Here is a 23,070-nt window from a genome sequence, read left to right on the forward strand (position 1 = left end):
GACTGCACTCTAGAGCCCACGAGCCACATCTGCTGAAGCCAGTGCGCCTAGAGCCCGTACTCCACAGCAAGAGAAGCCACGCCAACAATGAGAAGCCCGCACACCACAACGAAGAGTAGCCTCCGCTCACCGCAACTAGAGAAAGCCTGTGTGCAGCAACGAAGACCCAACGCAGCCAAAATAAATAAATTAATTAATTAAATTAAAAAAAAAAAAAAAAAGACTTTGCGCTCCCAATGCAGGGGGCCGGGGTTCGATCCCTGGTTAGGGAACTAGATCCCACATGCATGCCACAGCTAAGAGTTTGCATGCCACAACTAAGGAGCCCGGGAGCCGCAACTAAGACCCAGGGCAACCAAAAAAATAAATAAATAAAATAATAATAATAATAATTACTATTCTCTCCCTCCCTCTTCTCTTGCTGTAGGCCACTGGCCCAGATGCTTGTCCTTGTTCCTCTACCTTGGACTCCTTTACCTCCCAGCTGAGTTGGACATCCTGTCAGCCCAGGTTCATTCTCTGTTACCTGCCCCCCAGGTAAGTCCCCACCTTTCTCTATGGCTGAATGGGCTGGATCCAGTCCCATCTTGAGGTGGGACACCTTGCCAGTATTTGATGAACTTGATGAGTGAATCCTTTCTTAAGGAAAAACAGTCATTCACTTACAATTTACGTGTCCTGGATAGTTGTTAGATTGACCTAAAACAGGGTATGTCTGTAGCACGACTGACTGCAGATTATTTTTCCAGTAGCTTAAATCAAGGAGTATTGCATTAGCCAAGTAGTGCCTATTTGATGAGGTGGAAGGGACGTGTCTTCCCCTCTGTATGGTCTCTGACTGCTGGAAGCTGGCACAGGGGGGCCAGCGGCTCCATGACCCGTAATCGTTTATTCAGGGTCCACATAATGCACGTCAGCAGAGTGAGCGAGCACATCTCTGTCCTGGCATCAGACATCCCTTTGCTAGGTGCAGATAGAACGCATGGATGTCTGTCCACTGTCACCGTGGAAATATCATCATCAGAGTTGGTGCTACCTGCCTGTAAAATCAAACCATTTAATGAACTGGATACTGCTTCCTTAAATCCTTTTTGGAACCTGGCAAGCCATGTATGTGTATGTGCACACCAGATTTGGGAGGAAGTTTACAAGTAACTCAGTGTCTTGTCCCTTAATTTTTCATGTATTAACTTGGCTTTTGATGAAGTTAATTTTACAAATCTGCATTTACAAATCCATTTCCTCGTGCTCAAAAGGTAGAATCAACAGAAGACAGTCATGTACATGATCTCAAAAGGGGAATTTCCTCGGAAGCCCTCAATGACCAACACAAAGAAAACAAAGGGAGTTTGCGACTGTGAATCACAGTCTCCACCAAAATCCACATTCATTCACCCAGACAGCCCTGGGAGGCAGCTGGCCAGCCCTTTGCTAGACACCACTCGGCAAAGCTGATTTCTCTCCAACCCTTTGCCACCGTTGGGCTGGCTTGCCCTCACTCAGAGTCCGGTTCACCCTCTGCCCGGATGCTTGCATCCGCCCACTGGTGTTCACGGAGCTAAATCATAAACAATTGCATCCCTATAGCGAATGAAAGGGAAAGTGCCAGTCACCAAAGCAGGAAAGTGGGGGTGGATTTAAACACCAGAGAGAGCACAGAGCATTTGTGTCTGCTGAGGCACAGAGCAAGCTCTTGCACCTGAGAGGCGAGATAAGTGGGTGCCCTCTTGGGTCTCTGAAAAATGGGTCCGTGATTAAATGCCTGAAATTCCCACCCCAGCGCCTGGAGGTCTGAATTTTTCGAGCGCTGCGTCTAGAAGCCTTGCATACTTCTGGCATATAATAGTGACATAGGTGTGGATAGCGTCAGTGCCAGAGAATGTGCCCAGTGGCTAGCCATTCCCATTCCCTCTCTGCCGGTGCCTATCTGGAGGGGCACTGAAATGAGGATGTGATTTTCAAAGAAGGTCAGAAGGACAGTAAGAAGTAATCCAGGTGACCAGCAGGGCCATCAGCATCCCACCCTCTCAAGCACACTCAGATAATCCGATGTTTCAGCCCAACTTTTATATCAAAAGATTGACCAAATCTAAGGTGCCCACCCAGTGGACAGGATTTCTAGGTGGCTGAATTTCCAGGCTACCTAAGGGGGTAAGTGTGGCCAGCAGGATGATGCCAGCCAGGCTCTCGGAGGCCACGGCGCCCTGCTGAACCACAAAGGCTTTAATGAATGAGAACCTTCCGCCCCCTCCAGCCCTCATGGCCCAGCAGTGCAGCGATGAAGATCAAGGGGGCAGCGGGTGCGTGATTATTCTCACAGTCTCTGCACTCCAGGTGCTATTTTTACATGTCTGTGCCATTAGCCAGCCCTTCTTTTTCTTCCAAGCAGCCTTATACTTGCACTCAGGGACACACACACACACACAAACACACACTCACTCACTCACTCACTCCACCTCAGCTCTGGATATACTATAACCTGCTCAGAACAGAAACCCTGATTCTTACCTGAACAGCCTGCTGGCTGAGGGCTTCTCTGGTCGAAGGGAAAGGGGATCCACTTGGTCTCGTCCGCTCTGTGGTGTCACTGTCACCGCGCTGCAGCTGCTTCCCCGGCAGCCCCAAGCCGACTCTCTGAACCTCCCGGTGGCTGCGGCTCTGTGTGGGGAGAGGGGACGGGCCGTGGTATGTACATCAGGTTGCTGGTCCGCCTGCAGACACCGTGCCACAGAGCCGGCTCCCGGTCCCGCAGGGCTGTGTGGGAAGCAGGGAGGCAGGCGGGGGACTGATAGTGCAGCCTCTAGGTCCCCCTCTGGCCTCGTTGATCCGCAGAGGGGACCTGCCTTAGCGACCCCGCCCACAGGGATGCACACGGAGCTCTAAGGGCCTGCACCCCTGGGCAGCCAGCGGCAGGCCCAGGGGCACAGAGCTGGTGGCCAGCAGGGAAGGGAGGCAGAGAGAGCAGACGGCAGTGGCAGCTCTCCTGGGTGTTATTTTAGCGTGGTTTGTCTTGGGGCAAATGGCTGAGCCGAATGGACTACTAGCCTGTCTGAGCAGATTCCTGTTTATTTTGAGGCCTCAGTTGGCAGGGAAACAGTGGGTCACGGCTCAGAGACACTCCTCTGCAATCAGAAGGCTGCTGGATGAAAGGGAATCCTTTTCGGTTCTGGCATCTGGCATCCCTGCACAGGGTGTAGATGTCTGTGTGTGGCAGTGTGTGTGTGTCTGTCTGTGCTGTTCCCATTTTTGCAAAGCTGCTCGAGGCAGTGGCCATGCAGTTTAGGGCTGGGGAGGGGCTGCAGAGAGAATATTTCTGCCCTTCCTCACCAGTGGTCAAGCCTGTCCGTGCTGAACTAGGCGAATCATCAGGTGGGGATTTCTTCAGTGGACCATGGGCATCATCTTTGTGCCCCTGGCCAGGATGGGGTAACGGAGAGAGGAAGCTGCCTGTACAAATAATAACTCTTTGGCTACAAGGTGAGGAATGAAACTGGACTGAAAGGATACAGCTCAGGAGGTGTCTTTGAAGAGACCAAATGGAAACATGATGAATAGTTGCCTGTAATTGATGAAGAGTCCTACCTGCTTATGCAGGGATCTGAGCCTGGGAGGTGTCCCAGAGTGTGTGCGCAAGCCTGCCCACCTGGTGATTCAGGTAGGAGGTACAGATGGACCTGTCGGAACTAGAAGTATGCTCACTGGTCTCTCCCTCCTCTGGGAAGGTGGGGGTGGAAAACTGTTCTCCAAACTCATCAGGGAGCCTTCATGTGCCTCTGAAGGGACAGGCTCAGAGAAGCTCACCTCCTGTGACAGAACTAGAGGCACAGACGTCACACAGCTCCGATAACGGCGGAGACACAGCTCTCCTAAAAGGGACTTGAGAGGTACAGGAAGAGTGGATTTCTCCAAACTTTATGAACGGGAACCTCCATGAATTGCCACTTCCACATATTCAAAGGTCCTAATAATTTGCTTTTTAAAAAATAGTAATTTTGGGCTTCCCTGGTGGCGCAGTGGTTGAGAATCTGCCGGCCAATGCAGGGGACACGGGTTCGAGCCCTGGTCTGGGAAGATCCCACATGCCGCGGAGCAAGTGGGCCCGTGAGCCACAATTACTGAGCCTGCGCGTCTGGAGCCTGTGCTCCGCAACAAGAGAGGCCGCGATAATGAAAGGCCCGCGCACTGCGATGAAGAGTGGCCCCCACTTGCCGCAACTAGAGAAAGTCCTCGCACAGAAACGAAGACCCAACACAGCCATAAATAAATAAATAAACCCAAAGTTTAAAAAAAAAAAAAAAAAAGCTGATGTTTAAAAAAAAAAAAAATAGTAATTTTCTTGAGCATCTGCACGATTCCCAAGGACCTCTGGATCATAGATGAAAATATTTTGGACAGTCATCTTCTCAGTATTGGAGAATTGCTTTGCTGCATGCAGGGGGCAGGTGAACTGTTTTTAACCACATGGAATGATAGATTGTAAAGTTAGGAAACACCCTAAAAACACCGAGGACAGAGATACAGCTCAGCGTCTCACCCAGGTTGCCCCCGTAGTTACTAAGTTCTCACCGGGTCTGAAACCCGGTCTCCCACCTCAGGCTGGCACCCTTGCACCTGCCCACACAGTGCTGTGGACCATTTCTGGGCTGCTCAGCATCTCAGGGCTCCGACTCCCTCCTTCCTGAAGGAGATTCACGAGGCTTTCCGAGCCACGTCTCTCTCACAAGCCAACACGATTATGGTGACAGTCACATGTGCCCAAGTATGTGACAGCACCTTGAACACCGGTAATGCAAGTGTAAGTCATTATTTTAGTGTTATTTCTCCATTACATCTAGTTGTGAAATGCTGTTAAAAAAAAAAAAAAAAGCCAAAAACCACACAGCTCTTAGGCAAATACAACCCCTAGCTACTGATATAAACCAATTTCTTTATTACATATCAGGTGTTGTTCGGCAAAGTTCCTGTCCAAATACTGGGAACTGATTCCTCAGTTCCTTAAAGTACTTTCTGTAATATAATTCTCCTCAATATTGAATTTTTTAATGTTTTGGTTTAACTTCCCTCAAGTTCCATGTTGAAATGGAAGTGTCTAGATTTATCTTTTTTAAAAAAATTATTTTATTGAAATACAGGTGATTTACGATATTGTGTTAATTTCTGCTGTACAGCAAGGTGATTCAGTTATACATATATATATTCTTTTTCATATTCCTTTCCATTATGGTTTATTACAGGATATTGAATATAGTTCCCTGTGCTGTACAGTGGGACCTTGTTGTTTACCCATTCTCTATGTAAGAGTTTGCATCTGCTAATCCCAAACTCCCACTCTATCCCTCTTCCACCTCCCCTCCCCCATAGCAACCACAAGTCTGTTCTCTATGTCTGTGAGTTTGTTTCTGTTTCATAGATAGGTTCATTTGTGTCGTATTTTAGATTCCACATATAAGTGATATCATGTGGTATTTGTCTTTCTCTTTCTGACTTATTTCACTTAGTATGATAATCTCTAGGTCCATCCATGTTGCTGCAAATGACATTATTTCATTCTTTTTTATGGCTGAGTAGTACTCCATTGTGTGTGTGTGTGTGTGTGTGTGTGTGTGTGTGTGTGTATGTATGTGTATACCACATCTAGATTTATCATTTAAATAATATATGTTCAGATGCTTGGAGTCATGAAACATGATAATGTTAATACTTCCTGGCCCCTCTGTTATTTAGCATGGGAAGGGACAGGACGTTTCCTAGTTTAAAAGTCTGGCCTCAGAATAGCCTTCCAGCTCTGGGCTAGGAAATAGTCCATGGAAATAATAGCTGTCGGAGCCACTTACTAAGCATTCACAAGATGCTAGATCCTATAGAGAGTGTGTAACAGAAACCATATCTTCCCTCAAAGTGCTTAGACCACTTTTAAAGCCATTAAAACTATTTAAGGTGTTTAAGTGATTAAAACTTTATATGCGTGCTTACTAGCACTGCAGAGGGTGGATCTGAGAAAGGAAGAAAATGACAGATTTGGAGGACCAACAAAAATCCTAGTAGAAAAAAAAAAAAAAAAAAAAAAATCCTAGTAGAAGCCGGGTAGGTTTATCCACAGAGGTGTGCCTTGGCCAGAGTCAGCCATGTCTAGAATGTTCTGGCCGGTGCTGGAGGTGAGATTTTTCCTTCCGTGTCCTAAGAGATTGACTCACTACTAAGCACTTCAGTGGCAGCTATTACAGAAAGTGGTTCTAAACTTCTTATAAGAGCTTTAGAAGGACGAGAAAGGTAGAATGGGGCGTTTCTTCGGTTTTTTCTTATTCTGTGCTCAGTGCCTCTGAAAAGCAGACGTAAAACTGTCACTTTTTAACTGCACCAACATGAAAAAGGAATCAGAGCGTGATAGATTCAGCAGGACTCCAAATGTCCCAGAAAATAAATTTTCTTTCTCTCCCGGCATAACACATAAGCCCTGGCTTCTTGTTCTTGAATCTTGAGGCTGACATTCAGTATTTGCTTTAAAATTTCCCCTTCATACATCCTGTTTACATAAACGGTACAGTTATGTGAAATGCATACCAGACACACTGCATTTTCTTTCTAATCTCATTTGACCTTGCTCGGACTCAACAAATCCTAATCAGCTGACAAGAGAAATCAGATACTGCCTGCCACTTTCTCCCCGAAGTAAAGTATTTCCTTCTGTTTATGCCCAATCATGCAATTAAATGAAGGGCATGCTGGCCTCCTGGCGAACCAGCTGCCAAGATGACAGAGGGGAGCAATTTGACAAATAGGGCACAGGGAACTACAGCAGACATTCACAGGAAATTGTATTCGTTGCCCAAGGAGACCCGACAGACACAAACATCACCAGAGCTACAGGACAGAAATGGGGTCCAGAGGTCCTCAAGTGAGAAGGTGCCTCGCTCTGATCCCACTCTAACCTGAGAACAGGAACTTGTCCCAGTTTGTCAGCCTGGCTCTCAGCGGCTTCAGGGGAGGATGCCTAATTAGAGAGGGTTACACCCATGAGAAGTAGGCTTCCTCTTTCTGATATTGGTCACCCATTGCCTATTGTATGTTTTCCTCGACCTCAGCTTTTCAATTTTTATTTTAAAATATTTTATCTTTAAATAAAAGTAATGCCTTGTGCACATGTTAAAAATGCACAATGTATAGAGAGGTATAAAATGACCCTCACTAACCCCCTTCTTCCCAAGATAACCACTATTTACTTTTTTTTCTGGATCCTTTGAGGGACAGAAATGTCTTTATACACCTGAATGTGTGTATGCTTAAAAGCAATTTACTAGGGACAGTGTCCTGCATTGTTTGTTTTTCACTTAATAATAGATCTTTGCACATTGGTCTGGTACATCCAAGTGCCAATATTCCTTGCCTGCGTTATTGCAATACCTCCTCGCCGACTTCCCTGCTTCTACCCTTACCCCCTACAGTTCATTCCAGAGGGATCCTGCTAAAAGGTAAATCAGATCATGTTTCTATTTGGTCAAAACTGCCCAGTGCCTTTCTCTGGCACTAAGAACAAAAGCTAAGCTTGCTGTCACCACCTGCCTCTCCAAATCCATCCCCGATGTATTCCTCCTTCTCACTGTGCTCCAGCCTCACTGTTCCTCATCCAGGCCAAGTGTGGTCCTACCTCAGGGCCTTTGTACTTACTGTTGCCTCTGCCTGAAGTGCATGCATTTCTTTTCTGCCCCTTGATTCTCTACATGGCTGGCCCTTCCTTATCATTCTGGTCTCATTTCAGACCTTCCTCCCTGACCACCTGTTCGAAATCAGCCCCTCATAGATCTTTTCTTTTTCTTCATAGATTCTTTTTACTAGTTGAGAATTATCATGTTCAGTTATTTGTTTACTTATATGTTGTCTGTCTTCTCCTACTGCACACACTAGAATGTAAAGTCCATGAGGAGAGCAGGGATTTTATCTGTCTTTTCACCCTTATATTCCCAGTACTTGGACCAATGGTTCTCAAACTTGAATGTGCATCAGAATCGCAGATGACTGTACCCCAACTCCAGAGTTTCTCATTCAATAGGTCTGGAGCGGGCCTGGGAATTTGCATGTCTAACAAGTTCCCAGGTGATACTGACGCTGCTGGTCCACGGACCAGACTTTGAGAACCACCAGTCTAGGCAGTGCCTGGCACACAGTGGGTGTTGCTTATACGTTTATTACGTGAACACATGAGTCTGCACGGAAGGGTCTGCTATTTTCTTTGGAATGGCAGTTTTATTTTCACTATATCATTTATTTATATTTATTGGACAGGAAACCTCCTCCAATTCTTTGTGACAGGAGGGCCCCAAGTTCTGTCAGCTAAAATGATGTATCAGCTCCATTGGTTTGTCAGCAAATGATCAGAAACCTCTAAAGTGTTATAGGCCCAGGGGAGCCAGTGAGAGGCACCCCTCGTTCTCTGCCTCAGTAACGCGTCAAAGCCAAAGGGGGTGGGGTTCTCCCTTCATATGTGACAGAGAACTTTCCCTATGGGTAATCACTCAGGCCTCCCCTGTAATTGTTTAACAACTGTCCTGTTGACTTGGATTAGGCCTTGGTGCGTTGGAATGTATACAACAAACACACACACTCACACACACACACACACACACACACACTTTTTCATACTGAATTTCAGGAAGTTACAAGATGCCCCAAGTCCATTTTAATCTCAAATTTTAAAACTCCTGATCTAATCATTGGCTATCTATTTGGCAAAACAAACAAAAACAACCTGGATCCCCAGTTTGTTATTTAAATTCCCAATTAAATAAGAGGTTTAAATGTAATAAGACAAACCTTGGAGGACAACATTAGAGAAGAGCATTAGAGGAAAGCATTAGGTAATGAGATTTACCATCAATGCTTTTTGAAGCATGATTTGAAACCCAGAAACAAAAATAGAATAGTGAGATTGATTCCATAAAATTTAAAATGATCTGTACAAGAAAGAAGAAAAAAGATCCTCCAGTTTAGACTCTGGGGAGAAATCTGTGGAGCCTATCTTTTCCGTCTATATTCTTTCCACTTGAATTGAATGGGTGGCCTGTGGCCAAGCGTGGTGGGATGAGACATAAGCTTATCAGAGCAGACGGGGTAAGACCACATCCTTCAGCAAAGCCCTGTCACTGGGTTCATTATTTCATTAGCCATGGTTTGGAGGTTTTCTGAGCAATTTTATTGAGATGTAATTCACATACCATGGAGTTCACCCATTTCAAGTATACAATTAAGTGGTTTTAGTATGTTCACAAAGTTGTGCAACCATCACCACTGTCTAATTTAAAACTTTTTTTGTCATCCCCAAAAGAAACCCCATACCCATTAGCAATCATTCCTCATCCCTGCCCTCCCGCCAGGCCTACCCAACCACCAGTCTACTTTCTGCCTCTGTAGATTTGCCTGTTCTGGCCATTTCATATAAATGGGATCATACAGTGTGGGTTTCTTTTCCTTATAAAGCATAATGTCTTTAAGGTTCATCCACAGTGTAGTTTGATCCATATTTATCAGAACATCATTCCTTTTTATTGCTGAATAATATTTCACTGGATGGGTATGCCATATTTTATTTGTTCATCAATTAATGGACATTTGGCTTATTTCCTCTGTTTAGATATCATGAGTAATGGTGCTGGAACATTTGTGTTGTATACAAGTTTTTGTGTGAATATTTGTTTTTATTTCTCTTGGATCTAGCGGTGGTTTTTCTCTTAAATATTTACCCAAAGCATATTACTTAGCCTATTTAATTCTTTTGGTTTTAGTTTTGTTCTATCATGACCGCGTGGGGAAGCAAGCAGGCTTGGATCCTAAAGACCTCAGAGGCCCGCTACCCGGAGTCTGGGCCCCTCCCTGTTTCTGTGTAATTGGGGATGTGTTTTCATCTCACTGTGCCTCACTCGTGCGGATGCCAGCTCTCTGAGCCTCTCAGGGATACTGTGAGGATTAATGGCATAAACCCAATAGGATCTGCTCTTGAAAAGGTGCTAACCCACAGGAGAGGGTTCATGTGCATCAGAGAAACAAGATACCCTCAGACCAAGGGCTCCCAGCACCACAGGTGATGGCATCAGCCAAGAGGCCAGTGGCTGGATGCAGAGGCACAGACGTTATTAAAAAAATACCGTTTACTTAAGATTTGGGTTTCCTTTGAGATCTGAATTTGGTGAATTTGGTTGCTTTCCAAATCCTGCAAGCTGCCCTCTGAGGGAGGCCTCTGGCCTGGTCACCCTGTTCAGGGGGCAGGAGAAAGGACAAGGCCATGCCTAGTGATGGGCAGCCAGACGGGCAGACAAATTCTAAAGCCCACCCTCCAGCTAACGTTTCCCCAAAGACCATTCTAATCTAAGAACTCATTTAATCAAAAAGCACTTCGCTCTCTGCAGAGCCCCAGAGGTACCTCCTTTTGTGAAATTCCCTTGCCCCTGACCTTCTTGTTGGCTCTGGGGTAGGGGTGTGACCTCTCATCCCTGGGCGAACCCCCTGTAGAGGCACTGGGAGCCCCGGAGGCAGAAGAGGGGCCTAAAATATCTGAACTTCCTCCTGCTCTCTGACCAATCACCTGTGCCCCTCGCTCTTTCAAATCAGGCAGCAGAAAGTACCACTGATAAACATGTAACTGAGGAATCTAATAGGAAAGGAGATGGTAGGCTTGCCTGGGTTCTAACTCCCAGGCTGCCACTTACTAGCTCTCTGATCTAGGACAAGTGACTTAAGTTCTCTGAGACTCAGTTTCCCCATCTGTTAAATGGGGGATAATAGTGGTATTTACCTCGTAGGGTCACTGTGAGGATTACCTGAGATGATGCCTGTTAGGGGCTCCAGTATACATTCAGAGCTCCATCGGTGTTTGTCATAGTTATTATATTACTTATACAATCAGAATTAAGGATCTCAAGTAATCTAGCCGTCCTCTCTAAGCTATTTAGGGAGGCTGTTTTTATTTTTATTTATTTTTATTGGTTGGAAGCACCTAATGCGTGTTAGACACCACAGGGAGGGCTGGGGATGGAACTTAATTTTCCCCAGGAATGTAAAATTCAAGCTGGGAGAGAAACTAAGATACACGCAGTTCTTAAAGAACAGGTAAACAGTGGACTGCAATGCCGAGGGGCAACGCTGTCCCAGTTTGGAGAGAACAGAAAAGGCTGGGTGGGCCAGATGCGGCCTCGGAGGGGAGGCAGCACAGAATCTGGCCCTTGAAAGGCAAGATGGGTTCACATCAGCAGAGCAGAGGGAGGAAGAAGTGGGCAAGGGTGGGTGAAGGGAAGGGGAGGCCCGTGGGAGTACAAGCAGGTTGGGGGCCCAGTGGGTCTGGGCATGGTGGGTAGTCTGGAGACTGAGCCAGAGACAAGCCTTCTGGTGTCTTTCCCACTCTCGGGTCTCTAGGGATGACATACCATGGGGTCTTTTAGTCACCTGTTCTACTAGTAATTATCCTTTCTATGAGACTTTCTGTCACGCATACATTTTTGTGCAGTGTAAGAGGGAGGAAAGAAGAGGGGTTATGTTGGAGGAGCTTTGGCTCTTAATCTAGACGATCACAAAAAAAGCAGTACAAAGTGACAACCAATGACCTTGGCCATCCTGCATGCAGCCCCCTTGATTGTCTTTGGGAACCCAGCCTTTCATTGCTTTCAGGCCATGTGGTTTTGGGTGGGGATGACTACACCCCCATGGCAGGGATGGCACAATACCCACGTTGGTTCAGTGAAATGTGACCCTGAGACTCTAGCTAGAACTGTTGGGAAAGGGAAACACCTATTCTTGTAGGATGGCTGGGCCAGTAGGACGTCAGCCCCCAGCTGCTGGCAGCCATCTTACCACCAGGATGAGTGAGTCTTCCTGGGAGTAGAATGACACAGGGATTCAAAGCAAGAAATGGAGAGAGACAGATTCACGATAACATCATCTGGGTACCTGGATCCCACCATATCAAAACCCTGGCTGTTTCAGTTACATGAGGAAAACATTTTCCCCTTGTTTTGTTTTGTTTTTGTCTAAGTCTCTTCAAACTGGATTTCAGTCCATTGTCACTAGAAGAATCTTGACTTATTCAAGGAGTTATCTTGTTCCCAGCAGTGTTCTGTTGGCTTACCCTTAGCATAGATATTTGTGGTCCTGAGCCGAGGGGTGGTGTGTGTCAAGGAATAACGGTATGCGTGTGCAAGCGATGGGGACACCTATCCATACCCTCCAGAGGCACAGGTACATGTCACCTGCTCGGGTGGCAGAGATGTTAGAAGGAGAACCCAAAACTCTGCAAAATGTCATTCTTCTTTACCCCTTGACTCTGCTTACAAGCAATTCTCCCCAAACCCTTGATTTTATTCTTCTTCTTCTCAGCCAAAGAGAGTTCTTGGATCTGTTAAGTATATTTTGCAGGGTTCCAAAGTCGTCAGGAAGAGATGGGGAAGGGGGGTGAGGGGAAAGGAAGCGCTGCAGATGCCATTTGTATTTTCTCCCTTTTGCCCAATTACAGGGAATCAGCTGGCATCCTTTTATTTATGTCCTATTCGATGCAGAGCTTTTAAAAAACTAAGCATTAGCATTACTGCAATGGGATTTGTCTAATGATTTTCTGGGAAATGTCTTCTTGGATCTCAGCAAAGATAATTCACTTTGTAGAAACCCTTTCCTGCTTCCCTGCTAAGAATTCGACTCACCCAGTTCTTTCGGGAAGCAAGCTGGCCTCCGAACGAGAGAAGGGAGTACAGGAATGCTTTAGTCTAGCATCCATCACACAGCCTCAAGCCTGCCACCGACTCAGATCAGGGAGAAGGCGGGGAGGGGGTGGGGGGGAGCGTTCATGCAGAGCGCAAGCCTGAAGCCAAGCGGAAAGTCCACAGCAATCGGAGCCCCTTGGAGAAACGGATGCACTCACCTCTGTACTTTGGCTCTGGGGCACTTTCTTTCTGGGGTGATGGCAGCTGTGCAGCCTACGGCATCCACACTGTCCTACCAGGACCGCTGCAGGCAGGTCACCGCAGGAGGAAGGGAGCTCCCATCCTCCATCAGAAGGGAGTGGCCTTCACCAAAGGAGGCAATGCCCTTATTCCCCTGGAGTCCAGGCTGTTGGAGCTGCTTGTTCTCTCTCTCCTGCTCCCTCTCTGATGTGTATGGAGCTCAGGGAGCCCCCAGAGAAGGGCTGTGTGCACACCACACACCACACCCGCCCTGATCCAGGTGGTCTCCCCAGCCTTGGGGAGCCTGGGGCGTGCGTTGTAAGGCCACCCTCATGGGGTCCCTACCAGTGCGGCTGGTGTACCCACAGAAAGCCCAAGGACAAGCACTTGTGTATTTATTTCTCCCCCTCTCATGTGATCTTATTTTTGGATCAAACACAAAAGCTATTTGGGGGCTGGACAGCTGCCAGGTGAAAGGGCAGTTATCTCATCCAAGTTGTCTCCGTGCCTCTCTCTGAACTAGTCCCTGTTACCTTTCCGGGTATAAGGCAGAAGGGGGGGAGGGGGGCTTGCTCTGAACCTTACTTTTAATGTATCTGAGCTATTAGTCCAAATTACTAACTTTATTTTAACCAGTTCGTCCCCATCCTTTGAGGTTTCACAGAAGATCAATCTAACGAACAAAGTCACAGCTTTTATATCTGAGGCTGGTGGGCATGTCCTACAGTCAACACGCATCTGGCCGTTGTCTACACACTGCTGTAGACACAGAGACCCTCTTACCCACCCCTGGAAGGCACTTGTGAGCGATGTGGAGGAGTGAGTCTCTAACACTGAATCACACTGATTCTGGCTGTTTCCCCTGGCTGTTTCGGATTCTAATTCCTAGGCTTGTAAAACTTAAAATATTTAAAAAGCTTGGGTTTTCGCCTCTGCTTCTTCCTCTTCAGACCTGAATGGGAAGCTTTGAAACCCTCATGCCTGACAAAATGCCAATTCCATATCATCATCTTCGCCATCACCACTGTTATTTCTTGAGCCCTTGCTAAATGCCGTTTTCATGCTGAGCTCTTTTCTTGCGTTGTCTCATTTATCCTTGCAACAGCTCTGTGGGGAAGGTAATCCTGTTCCCATCTGACAGCCAGAGAGGCAGAGGCTGGGGAAGGTGAGCTTGCCAAGGAGAGAGATCCCAGCCCCCATCGTCTGACTGAAGGGCAGGAACTTTCGGTCACTTTGCTCCCTGTCTCCTGAAGCTATAAATTATTGAGATTTCACTGTTGTTTTCATTTTATAAGAAGAATAACAAAAACCTCACATTAGATTCAGACCCATGACTTCAATCCTCAATTTCTTTTCCCAAACTCAGTTCTGAAGGGGAAAAAGAATAAGGTTTTCATCTGTTTACAGTCCCAGGCCCTGATTCTAGGTACAGGATGGAGAGTCTGTGGCCTCCATTCTCCGTGGAGCCAGTTTCCTATGAATAATTCACTGTGCAAACACACACACACCAGAGAGGACTGGGTGGGGCCGCCCAGGCTGTGGTCCCCACTGCATCCAAGGTGAATTGCCCTTTCTGTCTGCTACCTTGAGGGAGAGCCAGGGAGATGGAGCCCAATAGCTTGTCCAACACTGCCCTCTGCTGGCCGCTAGCATGCATTACCCCTAGGATGGTGGTCTTCAAGACTTTCCAGTGGGCACACCAGGGATTATTTTTAGAGAACCAATTTCCAGGTTCCCAGTTTCTTTAGGTACCTTTTCCTAAAACTGATTTGCCTGAGAACATGTCTGTGTTCATAATAATCCTACCTTTACTGGAAAGCATACCCCTCACTCTTCAAAAATCTTACTAAGGAGCCATATTCCTGAATGTAAAAATTTCCAGGTCCAGGTTCTCAAACTGGAAGCTTCCTTTAAAAATTTAATTCAACTTCCCTTAATAACTAATTAAGGCAGTTTTTAATTTAACAACTTTGTCTCTTCCATCCCTTGAATTTGAGGGAGAGTACCGTGAAAGTTGTAGAGAATATTAGAAATAAAAATAACAGATTAATAGGTACATTTAAAGAATATTGTCACAGCTTAATTTTTTTTTATTAATTAATTAATTTATTTTTGGCTGTGTTGGGTCTTTGTTTCTGTGTGAGGGCTTTCTCTAGTTGCGGCGAGCGGGGGCTACTCTTCATGGCGGTGCACGGGCCTCTCACTATCGCGGCCTCTCTTGTTGCGGAGCACAGGCTCCAGACGCGCAGGCTCAGTAATTGTGGCTCACGGGCCCAGCCGCTACGTGGCATGTGGGATCTTCCCAGACCAGGGCTCGAACCCGTGTCCCCTGCATTGGCAGGCAGATTCTCAACCGCTGCGCCACCAGGGAAGCCCACAGCTTAATTTTTTAATTCCAATATTTACAATATGCTGGAAGTTATTATCTTGAATCCATATGAACTTAGTGGTGAACATTTAACGTCAGTTTTTAAATGTGAGTATAAGTAACATTATTTTTCAAAATTGTTTTAGAAGGCACTAGGGCAAAAATGGGTGAAGACAGACTATTGCAGCCTAGGGGTGGCCCTTGTTGACTGATAATAGGCTCTTATCTATCCAACCATCCATCCATCCCTCCATCTTTCCACCCATCCAGCCAATACCCATTGAGCATCTGCTATCTGTCAGGCATTGTTTTGGGCACTAGATATAAAAATGGTGAGCAAAAACTGACATGTGACATGCCAAATTCTTACTTATGAGTCCCTCTCATAGGGAATTGGAATTGAGTGAAGGGAAACAGATTAATTGAGTACTTTCTCAAATAAATGTAAAAATTCACATTTGATAAGTACTTCCAAGGAGGGGTATTCAGTGATGAGAGAATGTATAATGAGGATTGTATGTTACAAAGATTGACCTAACTCATGGTGGAGATGTTAGGAATAAGGAAGGTCTGAAGCCAGAAAAAGGTATTCAGCAATCTCTGTGAAAGGACTGTGAAAACCCAGGAAGAAAGGCCATTTTAATGTGGGAGGATTGGGGAATAGGATCAACCTTTGCAGAGTCAGTTGTTTTTAGAAAGGGCCTTTGCCCTTACACAAATACAGTCCATATTAAAAAAATCACTGGGACCAAATTTTCCCCAGGGAACATTTGGCAATTTCTGGAGACATTTTTGGTTGCCGCAACTGGGGTTGTGCTCACAGCATCTAGTGGGTATGTGCAAGGGTTGCTGCTAAACATGCTGCAGTGTTCAGGATAGCGCCCTCCACAACAACGTATCCAGGCTGGCCCTAAAGTCAATAGTACTGGGGTTGAGAAAGCCTGTTATAGATGAGGGCAGGGCAGGCCTTGTCCAGCTGTCTACAGTGGATGTGGACCTATTCATCCATTCATTCATTCGACAGGTGCTTATTGAGTTCCCACTATGTTCAAGACACCATTCTGGGCATAATCGAGGCATACCAGGCACCCCCTAACCAAAACTGTCATCTCAAATGGCCTACCTGGGTGTGTTCCTGTTACCCAGCCCAAACTTTTCACCATTAAAATGGTGGCAAAACTGGTCTTGCTGTCTGTAGAAAAAGAGACAAAAATCTATGGATATGATTCACAATATGGTTGCTGCAACATTGCAAGAGTGAAAACAACCTAAATGTCTGTCAACAGGGGAATAGCTACATCATTTGGTACATCCATACAATGGTATACTGAGCAGCCAATAAAAAAAGAAAGAGGCAAATTTCTTTGAGATGACACAGAAAATAACCATGAAGATATTAACTGGAAAAAATTTTCAGAATAGCAGGTTAAATGTGATTGATCTGAGTTGTGTTTTTAAAATTGGTTTATGTGTGTGTGTGCTTGTGCATGCAATTGCTGGGAAAAGTAGCACCAAATTCTTAAAAATGGCTACCTCCAGGAAGTGGGGAAAAATGTGTAACATGTTCACTGGGAAAAGTCTCCCACCTAATTCCCTCCTTTCATAACAGTTAGATTCTCCCCAGTTCATCCTCTCAGTTACTACCGATATTCAGCCAGTCACCAACTTCTGGAGAACATTCAAAAAACTTCCAGGACAGTATCCATTCCTTATTAGTAACCCAGGGTCCTTCAAAACTTGCCTCCAGCCAGTCTTCATGGGCTCTTCTTGGGAGCCGCTCTTACTGCGACAGCCCTGTTCCCACCCCCACTCCCCAGAGCTTAAGTCATAGTGAACTCACCAGGACTTGTCACACCATACTCTTTCAAGACAGGCTCACCTCTGTGCCTGAAAAGCAGTCCTTTCTTTTTCTACTTGTATTAGTCAGGATAGACCAGGTTATACTACATTTATAAATAATCTCCAAATTTTAGTGACTTAAAGTAACAAAGGTCTATTTCTCATACATCAACATGGACATGTCCATGTGTAGGTTGGCTGGGCAGGTCTGCTCCATGTCGTCCTCAGTTGAGGGCCCAGACTGAGGGAGGTCCAGCCCTCTGCTTACAGGAAGGAAAGGAGAGAGATGTTTACTGTTACAGTAGCACCTGGCAGTTACTCCTACTCACACTTCATTGGCCAAAATGAGTCTTATGGCCACACCCAACATAAAATGAGGTAGAGAATTTTAGTCCTATTATTTGCTTGGAAGGTGAGGAGGTGAGGGTCATAAATATTTGGGGAACCTGAATTCTATAATTGCTGGGTGCAAAATACATATATATATATATATATATATATATATATATGTATATATCTCCACAAAGTCGAGTTTACTGATCACGTTCAAACAATCTATATCCTTACTTATTTATCTGGTCATTTCTTGTGATTTTTGTCCATCTTAGCTTCATATGTTTTGAAGCCACATCATAAAATGTATACAAATTTTATAATCACTCTATTTTCCTTGTGAATTGAAATTTTTATCATTATGATGTATCCTTCTTTAGCTGTAGTAATGCTTTTGGCCTGAAAATATGTTTTGTCTGATACTAATATATACTATAAATATTAATATAATTTTGCTTAATATTTATGTTTTGTCTACCCTTTACTTTCAGCATTTTAAAATTAATATTTTAGATGTGTTTCTTATAAACAGTATATAGATTTTTAAAATCCAGCTCAATACTCTTTGACTTCTAATTGAAGTATTTTGTTCATTTACATTTAATGAAATTACTGATATATTTGGATTCAAATCTACCATCTTATTAAATGTTTCCATTTTTCACATGCTCTATGTTCTTTTTATCCTCCTTTCTTTTTTGCTTTTGGAGTGACTAAATATTCTGTTTTACCCTCTCTTACGTTGAAAGTTATATACTGTTTTTTGCTATTCTTTTAGAAGTTATTCTAGAGATCACAATATGTATCTTTGATTTATCACAGTCTAATGTTAATTAACATCTTTATCTTCTTCCATAGTAATACAAGGACCTTAGAACATTTTAGTTCCATTTACCCCTCCCTCCTTACTTATGCGTACTTGTTATATATTTTAACTTTTTTTTTTTTTTTTTTTTTTTTTAATTTACCATCTTAACCATTTTTTTTTTCAAATTTTTATTTATTCATTTATTTATTCATTCATTCATGGCTGTGTTGGGTCTTCGCTTCTGTGCGAGGGCCCCCTCCAGTTGTGGCAAGTGGGGGCCACCCCTCATCACGGTGCGCGGGCCTCTCACTGTAGCGGCCTCTCTTGTTGCGGAGCACAGGCTCCAGACGCGCAGGCTCAGTAATTGTGGCTCACGGGCGTAGTTGCTCCGCGGCATGTGGGATCCTCCCAGACCAGGGCCCGAACCCGTGTCCCCTGCACTGGCAGGCAGACTCCCAACCACTGCGCCACCAGGGAAGCCCTATATTTTAACTTTTTAAATCCCCAGTGGAGATTGCCATGTTGTTTTGTACAGTCTACTTCATTTGGATTTCCTCAAATTAATCTCTGCATTGTTCTTCGTTTTTTCCTGCACCTGTAATCTATCATATTAAATCATCTTCCTTTCCCTTAAAGAACATGCTTTAGTATCTGCTGCTGGTAAAGAATCCTGAAAATGTCTTAATTTAACCTTTGTTATTAGAGGCTCTTTTCACTGGGCATGGAATTCTAGGTTGGCACTTCTTTTCTTTCAGCACTTGAAAGATATTTAAATTCTACTAATTTCTAGCTTCTATTGTTTCTGTCAAGAAGTAAGCTAACTTACTATTCCTTTTTTCAAGTAATGATAGCTGCTTTTAACATTTTCTTCTTCCCTTTGTCTTTGGTTTTCATATATTTTACTATGATGTACCTAGGTGTAGTTTTTATTTATCCTGCTTGGGGTTCCCAGGGATTCTGGAATCTGTGGCTTGTTTTTAGTCAATTTTGGCGATTTCTCAAATATTTTCTCTTCAAATTATTGCTACTGCCCTATTCTCTCTCTCGTCTCCTTCTAGAACTTCAATCTTCACTCTATCTTCCATATCTCTTATTCCCTCCACTGTATTTTCCATCCTTGTGTCTCTCCATGTTTCATCCTGATGTTTTCTTCTGACTTCCCAGTTCATCACTTCTCCCTTTGACTGTGTCTAATCTGCTTTAAACCCATCCACTCAGCTCTTTACTTTTGTTATTATATTTTCAACTCTAAATTACTGTTTGGTTATTTTTCAAATCATTATTGTCCCTTTTTTTTAAGCTTCCAGTTCTCTGCCATATTTTTAAATCTCATCTTTTATCTCCTTTGCACAAAGTCTGTGTCCAATAACTCCAAAAGTGGAATTCTCTGGGATTGTTTCTATTGTAGTTGTTCCTGTTGGATCTCATTCATGTTGTCTTGTTTCCTCATGTGTCTGGGTACCTTCAGACTGAATTGTATGTGAAAAATTGTTAGTAGAAGTAAAGTGAGACATTATGGTGTTGTCTTCCTCCAGAGAGTACTGTAAGTCCCCTACATATGAACAAGTTCCATTCTGAGAGTGCGTTCGTAAGTCCAATTTGTTTGTAAGTGCAACAAAGTTAGCCTAGGTACCCAACTAACACAATCGGCTATATAGTACTGTATTGTAATAGGTTTATAATACTTTTCACACAAATAATATATAACAAACACAAAAAATAAACATTTTTAATCTTATAGTATAGTACCTTGAAAAGTACAGTAGTACAGTACAACAGCTGGCATACAGGGGCTGGCATCGACTGAACAGGCAAGAAGAGTTACTGACTGGAGGAGGGAGAGGAGGTGGGAGATGGCAGAGCTGAAGGATCGTCAGCAATAGGAGACGGAGGGCAAGATGCAATTTCACTCACGTCCGATGTTGATGGCACAGGTTCTGGTTCCTTGCTGGATTCAGTTCTATCTACCCTCTTTAAAAATCGATCCAGTGATGTCTGGGTAGTAGCTCTTTTTTTTGTCATCGTAGATGACACAGTAGCACTGGATTGCATTCTGAACGGCTGCTGCAACCCTTGTGTACCGTTCTATGTTCACGTCCTGTGCCTCAAAAACTAGCAGTGCCTCCTCAAACAGAACTAAGTTAGGTGATTGGACACTGGAATGCACGTTCGCATCTTTGAAAATTTGCAACTTGAAGGTTCGTATGTAGAGGACTTACTGTACTTACGTTTGCTTCTGCTAGGCACCTGGGGATACTAGCAATCTGGTCTGGCCAATCTGGCCTTAATCCAGTTTGAAGAATTAAGCTCATTGGAAGCTGGGTTGGGACTCTGCAAAATCTGGTTATTTTCAGTTCACCTAGTCTTAAGGTGCAATCCTTCAGGGTCTTTGTCTAAAATGAGGAGTTACAGTGCCCCGGCTCCTTTGGTGGGCACTGGATCCCAACTTGTGTCCCCTTAGACATGCAGAGCTGCCTAGGTGCTGCTTAACCTCTCAGCTTCTTAGTTGTCTCTTCCTGAGGCAGCAAATATCCCGAGGGGGAAAGAGCCTCCAGTTGTTGGGCTTGTCTCCCTGAATGGCCATCTTTTCCCAGAACTTGGTTTGGCAATTCTTCATGATCTTATTAAGTTTTTGGTGCCTTCAGGCTGATCTTATTCTTATTTTGTCCAGCCTTTCTAATTGTCCCCAGCAGGAAAGCAGACCCCAATGATCTAGTCTGCCGTTACCAGATGGTAAGAAATATAAATGTAGGAAGTTGTCCAGGTGTTTGTGCACGTGCACACCTTATGTGAGTGGTGGGCACTGGGGTCAACCAGAGAGCATGTGCTTACTTTTGCCTTATGGGGATGAAAGTCTCATGTTGCCAGATTTTCCAGTTTTTTCAAGAGAAGTAGGAAATGTGGGCTTTTTAAATGTGAAATCCCAATTTTCAATGGTGGTTAAAAAAAATTAACTCTCAATGAGCCAAACAAGATCCATCTGGGGTCCAAACCGAGCCCACTGGATACCAGTTTGAAATAGCTGGACTACAGTCTGTGTTGATGGGAGAAGTGGGGTGAAGGGTGGCTCTCCTTTACCAGTAAATGCTAGCCTCCAGCGGTCCAGGCTGCCTTGAATAAACACCAGGCCCTCATACAAATAACTTTAAAACCACTTTATGTCTCTACGGAAATCTCTTAAAAATGCCAAGGGGGAGGATGGATTCCAGTCATAACACCAACAACATTTCTGAAAAGCCTTCTCCCATCTCTCTCCCAAATCCTCCTCGTGGCAGCTCAGCAGCTACTCCAGTCCCCCAGAATTCATCTCTTTAATTCCTCCCAATTCAGCCCATCCCTGGCTCTTATCTCTCTTGTCCCCCTTCTCACCTTCTGATCTGTTCTGCTTTTTCCATTAGGTGATTCTCCGCCTTTGGTTCGGTGAACCCATCAAGTCATCTGAGTCACAGCACCGCACAGTTCAGAACCCCTTCCCATAGTTTCCTACCTTCTGCACAAGAAAGGCTCCAAAACTTAGCGGGCCAAAGCTAAATCCTCCTTCACAGGAAGTGGGGACAGGGAGAAACGATGCTGTAAATATTCTAAAATATGTGTGTTTTCCTGTCCCATCAGCTACGCCATCTGGGATGGGGTGAAGCCAGGACAAGATGTCATTTTGCAAAGGAGGCAGAGCCCATATCAGGATGCTTTGGCACCAGGGTGAGTTTTCAGATGGCTGCCATCTCCTTGTCACTTACCTTCTACTGAAAGGACAGGGTCCCACCCAAACCACGACCCCTCCCACAAATGAGGAGGGAGAAGCCAGAAGGAAGCAAAATCAAATGTGGACTTTTTCTGATGTGTCTAAAAATAGAAAGTTGGCAAAGCATGTCACAGAATACAAAGTATTTGATAAAAATAGCATCTGTTGAGCTTGGAACTCAAGCTAGAGATGCATGGAAATGAAATTTATTTCTTCCTTTAGTGTTTCCATATTAGTGTAACAATTCTGTCTCTCTCATTGATGAGGGTTCAGATGCTGCTTTCTGTGGCCAAGTGGCTTCCTTTCCCAGGGTCTGATGGTGGAGGAGGTGCTGGCCGAATTAAAGAAAGCACTAGACTGAGAGGGTCATGGGTCATGGGTGTGGGTCCACCACTCTCACACCCATCCTTGACTTTGACACACAGTGTCAGGGCTCACTTACACCAGCTTGTGAGCTTTCTAAATAAGCCAGTGTTGCTGACTCACAGGAGCCTGAATAGTAATAATAACTGTGTAGTAGTATTACTCCCCCAGAGAGAGGCCACTTGCCATTTGGCAAGTCCACAGAGGCTGCTGTCTCCCTTCCCCTCCCGCAAGCAGCTACCCAAGGTGTCTGGGGCTCACATTCTCCTCCTGCTACTGAGGACCCCACAGGGCTGTCCCTCTCAGGTCAGGATGGGACTCAAGACCTGCCCTTTCTCAAAGCACATCCCATAGCCCAGGGAATTACTAGCCACAGGGACTGTTGCCTCTCACCAGCTCTTCCAGATCCCAGCTCCTCAAATGTCCTGCTCTCTGCTGAGTTTCCTTTACCGAGAAGCAAAGCTGAGCCAATCTAATAATAAATGAGAACAAGGGATCAAGTGGCCCCTTTTAAATGAGCTAGGTTTTTAAATTAGTTCTTTTAATTGTGGTACGATACACATGACATAAAGCTACCATCTTAACCATTTTTAAGTATACAGTTCAGTGGCTTTAAGTACATTCTCATTGTTGAGCAGCCATCACTGCCATCCATCTCCAGAACTCTTCTCATCTTCCCAAAATAAACTCCTTACCCAGC

At 44.8% G+C, this 23,070-nt stretch overlaps 1 protein-coding gene and 1 long non-coding RNA gene across 2 annotated transcripts in view; one reads left to right on the plus strand and one right to left on the minus strand.

The window, feature by feature from the left end:
• Positions 1–13,278, minus strand: part of FGF1 (fibroblast growth factor 1) — a 103,998-nt gene extending 90,720 nt beyond the window's left edge. Inside the window, exons 1-2 of the mRNA XM_007194160.3 lie at positions 12,896–13,278; positions 2,509–2,658 (exon numbers count right to left, since the gene is read on the minus strand). The gene's annotated coding sequence lies outside the window, so the exon portion shown is untranslated. The remainder of the gene's footprint in view (positions 1–2,508; positions 2,659–12,895) is intronic.
• Positions 1–23,070, plus strand: part of LOC103019822 (uncharacterized) — a 408,498-nt gene that overhangs the window by 331,670 nt on the left and 53,758 nt on the right. Inside the window, exons 12-13 of the long non-coding RNA XR_009007067.1 lie at positions 428–537; positions 21,878–21,964. This is a non-coding gene — a long non-coding RNA (uncharacterized LOC103019822). The remainder of the gene's footprint in view (positions 1–427; positions 538–21,877; positions 21,965–23,070) is intronic.

This window comes from Balaenoptera acutorostrata, chromosome 2, assembly GCF_949987535.1.
Source record: "Balaenoptera acutorostrata chromosome 2, mBalAcu1.1, whole genome shotgun sequence".
Taxonomy (NCBI): Eukaryota; Metazoa; Chordata; class Mammalia; order Artiodactyla; family Balaenopteridae; genus Balaenoptera; species Balaenoptera acutorostrata.